General features: G+C 43.9%; 1 long non-coding RNA gene across 1 annotated transcript; it reads left to right on the forward strand.

Annotated features, from left to right (window-relative positions):
- Positions 1-5,093: 5,093 nt before the first annotated feature.
- Positions 5,094-7,160, forward strand: LOC124064687. The gene is made up of 3 exons (XR_006844300.1): positions 5,094-5,212; positions 5,465-5,750; positions 7,120-7,160. It is a non-coding gene; the product is annotated as an uncharacterized LOC124064687 (long non-coding RNA).
- Positions 7,161-12,914: the final 5,754 nt, after the last annotated feature.

Here is a 12,914-nt window from a genome sequence, read left to right on the forward strand (position 1 = left end):
GATGATGTATGCACAAAACGTACATCACTGCATCGTTAGCTGCCCGGCTCACGGTGGCTCTGACCTTTGACCCTCTTGGGTGCTTGTAAGGTCACATATATAGAATGTGATTCATTACCTCAAAGTCCAGTCTGGCTGATCAGCTGGACAAACTCCAAACTCCAAAGCCGCTGAAGCCACCAGACTGCCACAGAGGCCACAGGGACATTCAAGAACGCTAAACTCGCCCACTCACTTTGCCCGTGCAGCCTCATGTGGGCGCTCATACTCACACTCCTGCAAACTCAGACTTTCCAGTTTGTTATCATTTTATGCAGTGAAGGAGGATGCTTTTCATCGTGGGAACCAGGGCGATGCTAACTCCACTGTTGGCTGTTAAACGTGCATCCCTGCAGCATTGCATTGATGGGAAGCTGGTGGGAATCCTAAAAAAACAAGATCCAGACTGTGCAGCTGCTCTCTATTAATTCATTAGCCATTCAGACCGTTTGTAAGGGCAGATTCACTTGTTTTCGTCAGATTATGTGAGCTGTCTGACCTGCTGTTACTCATCTGGTGCCTGTAGCTGCTAACTGATCTCCTGTTGCTGATTTTTTTTTCTGTTTGTTTTATTTGCATGGCTTTGTTTGCCTAGTGTCAGTAAACCTGCCCAAGGACCAAGTAAATCTATTTGTTTATTTGTATTTAATGCTACCTGACCCGCCCAAAGAGTCTGCTCTGGTGCATAATCACTACAGCGTGATGTGTTCACAAAGCCCTCTTTGGACTGTAATTAGGCACTGTTGACCTAAACACTTTAGAGCCATTAGAGACCAGAGAAATGTAAATGGCATCGCACCATTAGGTCTGTCATGATGCTGTGTGGTGATGACTCCTGCACAAACACACGTGTGTTTTCACTCCCCTTTGCTGATTAGAACATGGTCAGAACGGAACATGTATGATTCCTAAAAAGTCAGCCTCCAAATTGGTCGCCCCAAATAATTTTTCAATTTGAATTTCTGATAAAACGTTTGTCTTTGCCTTGTAGGTTTGTGAGGCCTGATGAAGATGGAGTTGAGGTCGCAAATTGATGCCAAGTTCCTTCAAAACAGTGATGTACCGGCCCTCCAGCATCCAGTCAGGTTAAAGGAAGGAAAAGAAAGGAACACTCATTCATATTACACTATATAGACAAAAGTATTGGGACATCTGACCATCACACCAACAGGGACTTTAATGACATCTCATTCTAAACACACAGACAGTTTACAGCTCTAACAGCTTCCACTCTTCTGTGAAGGCTTTCCACAACATGTTGGAGTGTTTCTGCGGGAATTTGTGCCCATTCATGCAGTAGAGCATTTGTGAGGTCACACACTGATGTTGGACCAAAAGGCCTGGCTCACAATCTCCGTTCCAGTTCATCCCAAAGGTGTTGGATGGGGTTGAGGTCAGGACTCTGTGTGGGCCAGTCAAGTTCTTCCACACCAAACTCATCCAACCATGTCTTTATGGAGCTTTGCTTTGTGCACTGGGGCACAGTCATGCTGGAATAGAAAAGGGCCTTCAACAAACTGTTGCCACAAAGTTGGAAGCACAGCTGAATCATTTAGTGGATGTATAATCAAGCAGATTGTCTTTGATTGGTAGAGTAATATTTACATCACCTACCGTAGTTAGAACCAGTCCCAAGGCTCAGTATCTCAAATCTAGCCCTCTACTATGAGAAAACTTAAAAGCTGTGGCCCATGGTGACAAGTGCTTGGCAGCATTTTTGGTTTACTCCTTTGCTTACTCCAACACCTCTCATCTGGTTTGTTTGTGGTCTGTACAAAAAGGCAGTTTGAAGTGGAAAGAGAACAAACTTACCCCCCAAGAGTTCCCAAGTGGTGCTTACGTTGGCACCGCTGTCGCATAGACAATCTGCTTTCTGTTTTCCTCTAGCAACAACACAGGACCAAAGCGAGTTTGTTCACTCATTTAGTCTATAATAGAGGCATAAAAGCAGATAGAAATGGCACCAGACTGCCTTGATTTTCCTGTGGGATTTCGTACCCTGTGATAGACAGAATTGAAAACCGTCGCCCCTAAAGAGGTCTGAACTGCAGAGAGGACAGGATGCTGCTTGGCTGTAGTGAGTGCAAGGACGATGACAGAAACAAATGATGGTGAAGTGGTCAAAGCTGTAAAACGATGAAAACACAAAAACGACACGTCATCATTTCTTGGCCTGCACAGAAATTATGTTCATATCACAGCATGTTCAGGCAAACTGCGTGACGATCGAGACTGAACTGCTTCAGTGAATGTGCCCTCGGCTCTCTGAACATGGCGGATGGTCTTCACTGCCGGGCTCAGTCTGAGCACAGCAGCAACAACACCTTCCTCAGTCCTTTTACTTCCTTGTCTGTTTTTTTCGTTTTGTTTGCTTGTTTCAGTGACTGTAGCTAAAATAAACACCATCGACAACTGATCACCAGCAAACAGAAGCAGGACGATATCAATTCTTCATTCAGATCAGCATTACCCTTCCCTTTACAGTTTCTTTAGTTTATGTCTGTTTCCTCCTCTCTTTAGTGGCCAGTTGGTGAAAACACAGGCTGAAACACAGACTTCACATGGCCAGTGGCATCAGGGCATCCAGGCGCTGGGAGTCTTTCATCTCCTGTGTTCAGACAATCTGGATGTCAATTCTCCGCTTGTCTCCCCAACATATACATATAAGGCCCTAAATGGACTTGCCCCATCATACCTGCAGGATCTAATAGTCCCATATATTCCCAATAGAACACTCAGATCACAGAGTGCAGGTTTACTTACAGTTCCCAGAATTTATAAAAGTAGAACGGGAGGACGAGCCTTTAGCTATCAGGCACCCCTGCTGTGGAACCAGTTGCCAATCTGGGTTCGACAGGCAGACACCACCTCCACTTTTAAGACTAAACTTAAAACCTTTCTGTTTAGTAAAGCATATAGTTAGCACCAAATAAAGTGTGTAGGGCTGGTAGGCATAGTTTCACCCACCTCATGATATATAGCCACAGGTAGAATAGGTCTGACTAACTGTTAATCTTTAAATCTCTATCATAGCTAAGCTGCTATAGGCCTACGCTGCCGGGGGACACAAACATGATCCACCAAGCAGTTTCCCCTCCTCCTTTTCCTCTTCTATCCTCTCCCCTCGTCAGATTAACATGCAGTTCATTATTGTATGTCACTAACTGTGTGTCCAGTGCTCCTCGTAGTCTTGTGTCTCTCCCTCCCTCCCTCTCTCTCTCTCTCTCTCTCTCTGTATCTTTCTGCAGGTATCTCTCCATCCAGATCTTCAAGTTGAACTGTAGCCGGCTCTATGACCAACCCAATGTGTATTGTTGACATCTGCCTGTCATTCCTCTATGTACCGACTATGGGCGGGGTGGTTCTCCCTACGGGCCGAAATTGAACTGATAGGATAGTGATTCTCAACATCACATAAAAAAAAAAAAAAGAATACATGAATGTTACAGCAGTTCATTATAATTTTCAATACTATAAATTTCCTATAACTTGTGAAATGTTAAAATCATATTGAGGTGGTAGCAAAAAGTGAAACTAAACCGTTGAGATTTTGTTTTGCTTATCTTTTTAGTAATGTCATTTCTCATGTTGCAAATTGCTTTCCTGCCTGTACAACATCCATTGCACGTCTGCCCGTCCTGGGTGAGGGATCCCTCCTCTGTTGCTCACCCTGAGGTTTCTTCCATTTTTTCCTGTTAAAGGTTTTTCTGGGAGTTTTTCCTTAGTCGATGTGAGGGTCGAAGGGCAGGGGATGTTGCTGATGTTATGTTAAGCCCTTTGAGACAAACTGCTTGTAAAAATGGGCTATACAAATAAAGTTGACTTGACTTGACTTGACATAACGTGAGATGCCTTGGGAAAAGTGACTCTGGATTTACTGATTCATCACATAGAAGAGCTGAAACACCTTCTGTTTCTGCTGAGAGAAATCAATTGATGCTTATTTTATCTCCTGACCCCCCCATCCGTTCATTAGCCTGCATGGCCTGTGATCGACTCGGTGTACCAGGAAGTTATTTCAATAAGGTTCCTAAAATCGTGCTGAAATGAGAATGAAAAGCTGAGTGAGGAGGACCTTTTCCCCCCTTTGCAGAATAAAGTTTTTCAGCTCTTTTACTCACTAAAATCTCTTGTGATGGAGGTGTTTCGCTCCCACCAACACCTCCCAGAGAAGATCACTCACAAAAATTCAAACAGGTGCAAGAATTACAGGATCAAGTGTTGGCTCTTTAACTACACGTCTGTTACACTTTGCTGTTTTGCCCAACATTTTCAAATTGGTTTTAGATTTCCTTTTGTGCTGTTACAAGCAGCCACAAGCAGTGAGTTCTCATGAACTCTCTTTGGGAACTGGGCTTTTCTGTCTGATATTGAAATAGAAAAGAGACCAAATATCAAAAGAAACTGACTTAAGAGGAAGGAATAGAAGAAAAATGAGATCAGTGAGCTTAAGGACGCTGTGGTTCTTGTGGAGCTTCCCCTTTCTGCACAAACTAAGCAATTAGAAGGTGCCAAAGGTTTCCCATTAATGTCAACGTGAAAGTCGATTAGCCAACTAAGACTGCATGAGATTTGGTCAAATGGACATTATCAGTGGCTGGGAAAGCAGTGCAGACTTTTCAAATCAGTCTGCACTCAAACTGTAGCAAATGTCAAGTGGCCACCAATTATCATGTATTGGAACTGCGGGAAGACAGAATCTGACTTTAGCTCACTTCCAGTATAAAGAAGGTTTTTTTTTTTGTGTTTAGACCCCATTGATGATTTGTAATTTGTTGTCAGTGCAGCTTCTTTTGGGTTATAACAAACGTCATTGTCCTTATACGGTCTAACTTTTGAACTTTGCCATCAGTGTTTTTGATCACAAGAGTAAGATAAGTATTTACAGAACAAGAAGGGATAAACTTCGGTCAGCAACCCAATGAGGATTTTCCTCCATTAAAAACACAGATATTGACACATTTTACTTGGATGATACTCGTTAAAAAGTGCATTGTCTGTACCAGATAGAGAGAGAGTATAGCTACACTCATGGTGGAAAGAAACCAGTGACTGTAGAAAACAAATCTGCTGTGTTAAAGTTCCTGGATTATATGTTGGATTTTTGGGTCTCTTACAGACGTGTTGCTTTACCGTCAGCTCAAAGTGGGAAAACCTGCATGGTTTTTGAAAGGTTAGCTGCAAAACATGTAAACCCACTGCAAGAGTCCTTTTAAGGGTGTCTGAAATGTTTTGGCTCCAAAACAAAGTTGAGGCAAAGGAATAATTTTAATCATTTTGTGTTGGTACTGATAAACAGCCATATAAATCTCTCAGATACATTATATTATTGTGAGCGATGGGCCAATAAAGCTTATTGCATCTCATAGACAGCATCATATTGTTTATTTTTTTCAAACATAATATTTTTTTTCTTTGTTGGCAGGTGATCCCTGAAATAAAATTTCTTCTTCTGTGGAAACGGGGCGACTGCTTAATAGAGCAGCAGGTCGGACAGCAGGCAGGGTGGCGACGGACCTGCCTGACCCTAAACTCCATTAGTCATCCCAGGCCGATCCTCAGAACCTTTTCCCACAGGCGCACAGCCGGCCGGACCAGAAGCATCGTCACCCCAGCAACAGGAACGTGAGCTAACTGCAGAACACGAGGGGCGAATAGCCGGGATGTCCAAGGATGACGCTGGCATCTGCGCTGGCTGGAAGGGATTGTGGGTACGTGTCCGCGGGGAAATGAAAAAATGTCAAGAGCGATTAGGGTGGTGGTGGGGGTGAGGATTGTGTGTGTGTGAGGAGAGGAGAGCTTTCTGTGTGTGAGTGTGTGAGGGGAGAGAGATTTGTCGATGTGTGTTTCTGAGTGTGTCTTCATGCTTCACTGACTGGCTGCTCTGCCACCTGCCAGCTTGTTTGCAAGTGTGTGTGTGTGTGTGTGTGAGCTCATGCATGTTCATATCACTGCTGGTTGTACTGTATGAAGTCACGTCTCCGCAGTTCATTTTCTTTCACACAGCAGGACCTTAGAAAGAAGCACACCACCACCCTCCGCCTCCCTCCCCACACTGGGCTTTGGGCTTTGTAAATACAGGTCAGCCTTTAAGAAAATGTGTTTACATGTAGCTTGTATATAGCTTACATGTAGACATACAGGTTCATCCGAGTGTGAATGTCTGATTCTGTCATGTTAATCTTCTCTCCGGATGATTGCTTGTCCATGTAGACAAAATGCCAAATGTTTTGACATTTTGAAAAATACACTAATTGGCTTTCTTGCCAATAGTTAGGTGGGGAGATCAATATCACTCTCGTGTCTCCACAGTAAATATGAAGCTAGGGTGAGCGGCAAGCTGGCTTAGCTTAGCATTAAACTGGAAACATGGAGAGGCTGTAGCCTCTTGTCATCCAAAATTCCCGTACTGAAAATACTGCACGTACAGTACAAGATGTTAGGAAGTCAAAGTTGCAAACTAAGTCCATTTGCTTTAACGTTATGAAGTAAATGTTGATTGCACAGTGGAACCAGTATAGATTGGTTGATTATAAACTTTGTTTTCACTATTCAATTCTGTCCATCACAGGGTACGAAATCCCACAGGAAAATCAAGGCAGTCTGGTGCCATTTCTACCTGCTTTTATGCCTCCATTATAGACTAAATGAGTGAACAAACTCACTTTGGTCCTGTGTTGTTGCTAGAGGAAAACAGAAAGCAGATTGTCTATGCGACAGCGGTGCCAACGTAAGCACCACTCGGAAACTCTTGGGGGGTAAGTTTGTTCTCTTTCCACTTTAAACTGCCTTTTTGTACAGACCACAAACAAACCAGATGAGAGGTGTTGGAGTAAGCAAAGGAGTAAACCAAAAATGCTGCCAAGCACTTGTCACCATGGGCCACAGCTTTTAAGTTTTCTCATAGTAGAGGGCTAGATTTGAGATACTGAGCCTTGGGACTGGTTCTAACTACGGTAGGTGATGTAAATATTACTCTACCAATCAAAGACAATCTGCTTGATTATACATCCACTAAATGATTCAGCTGTGCTTCCAACTTTGTGGCAACAGTTTGTTGAAGGCCCTTTTCTATTCCAGCATGACTGTGCCCCAGTGCACAAAGCAAAGCTCCATAAAGACATGGTTGGATGAGTTTGGTGTGGAAGAACTTGACTGGCCCACACAGAGCCCTGACCTCAACCCCATCCAACACCTTTGGGATGAACTGGAATGGAGATTCTCTACCGCATGAATGGGCACAAAGTCCCACAGAAACACTCCAACATGTTGTGGAAAGCCTTCACAGAAGAGTGGAAGCTGTTAGAGCTGCAGAGCTGTCTGTGTGTTTAGAACCAGATGGCATTAAAGGCCCTGTGCACACCCACAGGGTAAGGTGTCCCCTTTTGTCTATATAGTGTATGTTTATGAAATTTCTGAAAAGAGTGCGCAAACGAAAACTCACTTCATCAGACTGTTTTCTCAAGCCGTAATACACGAGGTCTGGCTCCATACATCCTCAAGCGTCCTTTATAATTGGAGCAGTCTCAGATCTCATCTCTGCATCCGAGATGGGGAGCCTCGCTTCCTTCCTGACTTGCTGTCAGAGAATCTTGCATCAAGGGACAGAAGCTCTTCCAAGCTGATGTTTTGCGCCTTCTTTCTAAGCACTTTTTTATATGTGCATTAGAAGATAAATATAATAAATATTTTGTATATCATTAATGGTCTTAATTCTTTGTATGGAAGCCTGGGGGAACTTGTTTCCTGGGGGAAATGTCTCTGTAAAATACGTTGTGTTTGCAATAAAAGCCGCCCCTCGTTTCTCTTTAAGAACAATTTGTCCACAAATGAAATTGGTGAGATGAAATTAGAAAGACTAACACTGCGTTACATACACGCCTCATCTCCTGTGAGTCACTTGCTCTGCGGACGGCGAATTCCACTTCCATTAAAAGTTTTAGCTTTAATAGTATCATAGACTTGTGCGATGATTTCATGAAATCTTCACAGATCCTCAGATTTTTGGACCTTCTCCAAAAACCTCGTTCTGCTGACCTCCTCCGTTCAGAGGATGTGTATATTTGTAAATGTATAAAATTTTGAACTGAAGTAACGGTGCAGTCATTAAAAATATGGCTTTTTGGATGCGGCTTATTTGTTCAGTTTGATTGATCTTGTTATAGTTGACCATACTGACATCACTGGAACAAGCAGACAGGATATCAAGCACAGGTGACATCAGTTTCATAACAATGGCTCCTGTCACCATTACATTGTTCATCATTTTGGCCTCCTGAGAACAGTTTAAAGTGTATATTCTCACAGCTTTACAGTCAAACATTCTCTGAAACGGAGAATTAAAGCTCAAGTCGAGCTAAAGGATTCTTTTTCAAAAGCGCCTGGATGTAAAGTCACGAGCGAAAGGCGTTCCAAGCGTCATCCTGTAACTTCAGCTCTCCTGGTCAAGCACCACTCAGGTCGAGAAGTGCCAGAGTAAATCACACATGGAGAGGCTAATCCTCGAAAATCCAGCAGAATCGCAGTGTTTTGTATTAGACTCTCAGCTGATCCTGGATTAATTTGAGCCAAAATGGAATCTGAAATTGGCATGCTGTTGAATAGTCGCCTACCTCTCAGTGCTTCGCGGGAAGGAGGACGCGGCTGTACACACACATAAAAACACAGCTTGACCCGTCCTCTCCGGTTCATACTTATGGAAAGCAGAGGCCAGATTGACACAACACATAACTGTAGGAAAGAATCAGGGTCCGGCTATGAAAATGATCAAACTGGGACAAACAATGCGGTTTGTGAGGGTTGGGATGGTAGAATTTATGTCCTTTCTTTCCTTTGCTTTTTTCCTGTGTGACTCTTTCATCCCTCCATTCATGCATTCTTCTTTCTCTTTTGGCTTTGCATTTCTCTCAGTGCTCACATCTCATCTCTCTTGTTTCCACCCGTTCCTCCCTTCCTGCCTCCTCGTGTACCTCTCTCTTCATCAGCCTCCAGATTCCCTCCCTCGTGTTATTTTTCCATCCTTTCTGTGTCTCAGTGACTCTGCCTTGTTGTCTCCCCTCCCCTCCCCCTCCCCTCCCGTCAATTCCACCTGAGCCACTGGAGAAATCTCGAGAAATCCCCTCCCTCCGTTTGCCACCCACGTCGCTGGCCATCGGTCTCTGAATCTATCCAATCCACGGGATCACACGGGAGCTCACCGTGACCGTTTGGTGAAAGTGTGGCATGTGTGAGCCTCTTTCATGCACCAGAACAAGGCCGTGCTGCCGCCAGAGCCTCTGAGTGGAGCTTTTCCAATTCATTAGCGGGTGTTTGTTGGCAGGCTGCTGCCTCTCGGTGGCTGCCGGCGGTATGCTTGGTGCCATTCACAGCTGGAGTTTTGTGCTTTGCGGCGTTTCCATAATGTGAGGAGGATTCTCCCGGCGCCCCTCGCACCATCTGTCTCAGGGAGTTTGCTTTGCCCAGCTGAGCCCTTCTTTCTTTCCACCTTCCACTCCTGGTCTTTTATTTTCATTTCCTTAACCGTCTCACAGGTGCTGCTTTTCTTCTTGTCGATGAAGCACTTCACGGCCCTGTTAATTAGATGAGCAGCAACTTTGGTTTTAATCAGAGCGATGTGAGCGATATGCCTTTTCAGAGGCTGTGCCCGATTCTCCAGAGTCACGTGTTCCTCAAAGAAACCAAAATCGTCAGCGGTAAGCTTGTGATGAGGGCTTGTGGGATCTTTGAGCGACGTCTGAGGCCCAGAAGTGAGGCATTTGTGTCCAACAGCATCAGAAGCATCGTGTCCACTTCACCCGGCGACAAGGCAGGAGCGTAGACGTGAGGAAACTGGCTGTCATGTGTATGACGGCTGGCACTTCCTTCAGACATGTTTCTGACCGCTCTTGTGAAAATGAAGCATGGTGAGCCTTGCCAACTGCCCCGCCACGTGACCTCTGCAGTTCATCCTGAACGCAGCATCCTGGCTGATCTTCAGCCTATGCAAGTTCTCCTTACGCCAACACGGCTAGGAGCTTTCATCCCACAAACTTTTCAGTAGTCCATCGCAGGAAGGTCTAACTGTGCCACTAGACTGTTTACTAATGTGCAGCAGAGTCACAGGGGCCGCTTGCATCATCTAAATTCAGGGAAGAGAGAGCTGCTTTTATTGGATCCTTTTCAAATAGGACAGGCCTCGTTGACCCATTATGACAAATCTGATCTGGAAATGCAGACTTCAAAGGATTCAGACCCTGAATTGGGACACAGCAACTATCTGTAATTTGATTTGCTCGCTCACCCTCTCTCTCTCCTCCTACATCATTCAGTATTCCCTTTCTTCTTCATGTCAGAGCAGCATCTTCATGTGTTGATCAGGGAGGGAGAAGTGTGGGTTTTCGTTTGGATATTTTCAATACAGTTGCTCTGGAATTATTTTTGCTTTCCATTTCACACTTATATATAATTTACAATGTTTGCAGGAGTGGTCACTTTTTTTTTCTTTTTGTAATGCATCACAGGTGGGCTTAACTGACTGAGGCGAAAAAGGTAACTGTTGGCGGTTTTCAAGTGTAATAAGGGCCTCATCTTTGCCAGAGGATGCTGACCACAGCTTGTTTAACAACCAGAGGTCACTTTGAAACACAGACCCTCCAAATATAAGAGAATGGGGCAAACGAGGAAGGGAATATTTTAAAAGAATATTTTATTTATTATAGCAGCTGAATCATTACAAAAAGCAGTTAGCAGCGGTTACGTCTTCATCGGGGTGGCCAAACCTTTTTCTCTACCGGATGTCTCGACACATGAAGGAACAAAATTCATCCCTCATTTAATCAGAGTCATTCAAAATCAGCACATCTGGAAATGAAAGCATGAAAAAAATGTCAGATGAAGAGTAACTAAAGCTGGCAGACAAATGCAGTGGAGTCAAAAAATACAATATTTGCCTCTCAGATGAAGTTAAGTGGAAGTAGAAAGTTGTATAAATGAGGAGTATGAGTACCTCAAATTTGTACTACATCTTTGCATTAAGCCCGTGCAGACTGGGCCAGTACAGTCCTTTTAAACTTCTCCTGAGGATGCTGACATCATCAAAGTCAGTCAACTTTGCTGCGTGTGTGTAAGTGTGTGTGTGTATGTGTGTGTGAGCTGCAACTTCTGTCATTATTTTTTTTGTCGCTAGCTTGAATCCATAACGTGCAAAACTGTTCACAGTTGACAAACATGCGAGTAGCAGTAAACAAGTTTTCACTTTCCTTCACACATCTGTCACACACACACACACAAAATCATGGCCGGCAGCCCAGTCACACCTGCCATGCCTGACGTCTTTCCATTAAGCTCGACACATGCAGGAGAGGCGAGCCAGTAAAGCACGACCACGGAAGGACAAAGGCAGCGAGATGTGAGCGACGAAACAACTGAGGCAGAAAACAAAAGATGGAAACATGAAAGAAAATCTGAGAGGAGAATGACGGAGGAAGGAGGCGGGAGAGAAACGGAGAAATAACAATAACGATGCTGAGAAGCCACAAGAGACTTTAGAAGCAGGAGGCTGAGGATCCAAACTCATGACACAAAGTTGGAAGCACACTGTTGTCCAAAATATCATCATGTGCTGTGGCATTAAGATGCACCTTGACTGGAACAAAGGGGCCCCACCCAGCCAGGGACAGCTGTAGACATGTGGACAAGCCTGTAACACGTCAGTGCTGGTGTCCCGCATGGGGACGAGCTTTCCACTTGCTGTTGCTTGAATCAATGGGAACTTTCTGCAGTCTGTATCGTTCTTTCTTCATTCTGGACTGAAACCTAAAAGCCACCTCCTCCATCATATTATTCTTACTTTTCTTCCCAGCGCCCTTTCTGGCCGGCTCTCCTTTACAAGGCCCCATCGATTTACTGTGATAGACAGGGGAGATGAAAGAGCGTTCCTCTGACAGCTGTAACAGTGTGTCTCCGCTTGACCCGGTCCTCTGCTAGCACAGTTAGTCCTGTTTATGGACAGCAGAGGTCATAAATCTACTGTACAAGCAACACAGACAAAACACGTGGGAGGAGGAAGCAGGAGTATAATATTCACGACAAGCTTCATGACATGACAAGCTCTCTGTCTGTGCAGTTGAATATACAAGATGTACATAAACTGTGCATATGAAACGTTCTTCACGTCTTTAAAAGGTGCGATATGGAATATTGCACCTTTTGCTAGATTAATATCCATCAATCATTACCAGGTTCACAATGAGATGTTTGCTGTAAACACATAAAAGAGCTGGGAACACTCAGCATTCATCAGCCTTTATTTTTTTCTGCAGTTTTATTTGCTTTTCCAGAAAATCTGTAGCTTGGCAGAAGCTTCGCCCCCCTCGTTTTATTCCCGTTGATATCCTGATGATTACCATTTCGTTGTCCATTTTGACTGTTCCTGTCCTGACTGGGTCTTCCTTGTGTAAAAACAAGAAGGGATGCAACCTCAAAGACAGTGAGAAACAAAGAAAAAAAATACATTTACCTGCAAAGTCACAGCAAAGGGCCACTTTTATATGACTGCATTACAGATTTAAAACACACGTTGGTGCACATATGGTAACGCTTGTAATTGTGTTAAGACTGAACTAATTACATCCCAACACATACACAAATTTAATTGCCATTCAAGTGTATCAGCTGAAGTGATTTTAATCAGATCAGTTAAAGAGGCGTGTGCAAAGAGGCAAAATTATTCCACTGGACTCTTTTTTGAAGGTCTTTCAACATTAATAAGAGTTATTTTCAGCCAACGTGTGGGTTGAATATTCTGATTTCCCAGCACCTGAGCACTTTGATGTCACATGCTGTCATAAACCTGCACTTTGCTCTCTGTTACCTGAAGAAAGAAAATAATTAGCACC

The sequence above is a fragment of the Scatophagus argus genome, chromosome 2, assembly GCF_020382885.2.
Source record: "Scatophagus argus isolate fScaArg1 chromosome 2, fScaArg1.pri, whole genome shotgun sequence".
Lineage (NCBI taxonomy): Eukaryota > Metazoa > Chordata > Actinopteri > Scatophagidae > Scatophagus > Scatophagus argus.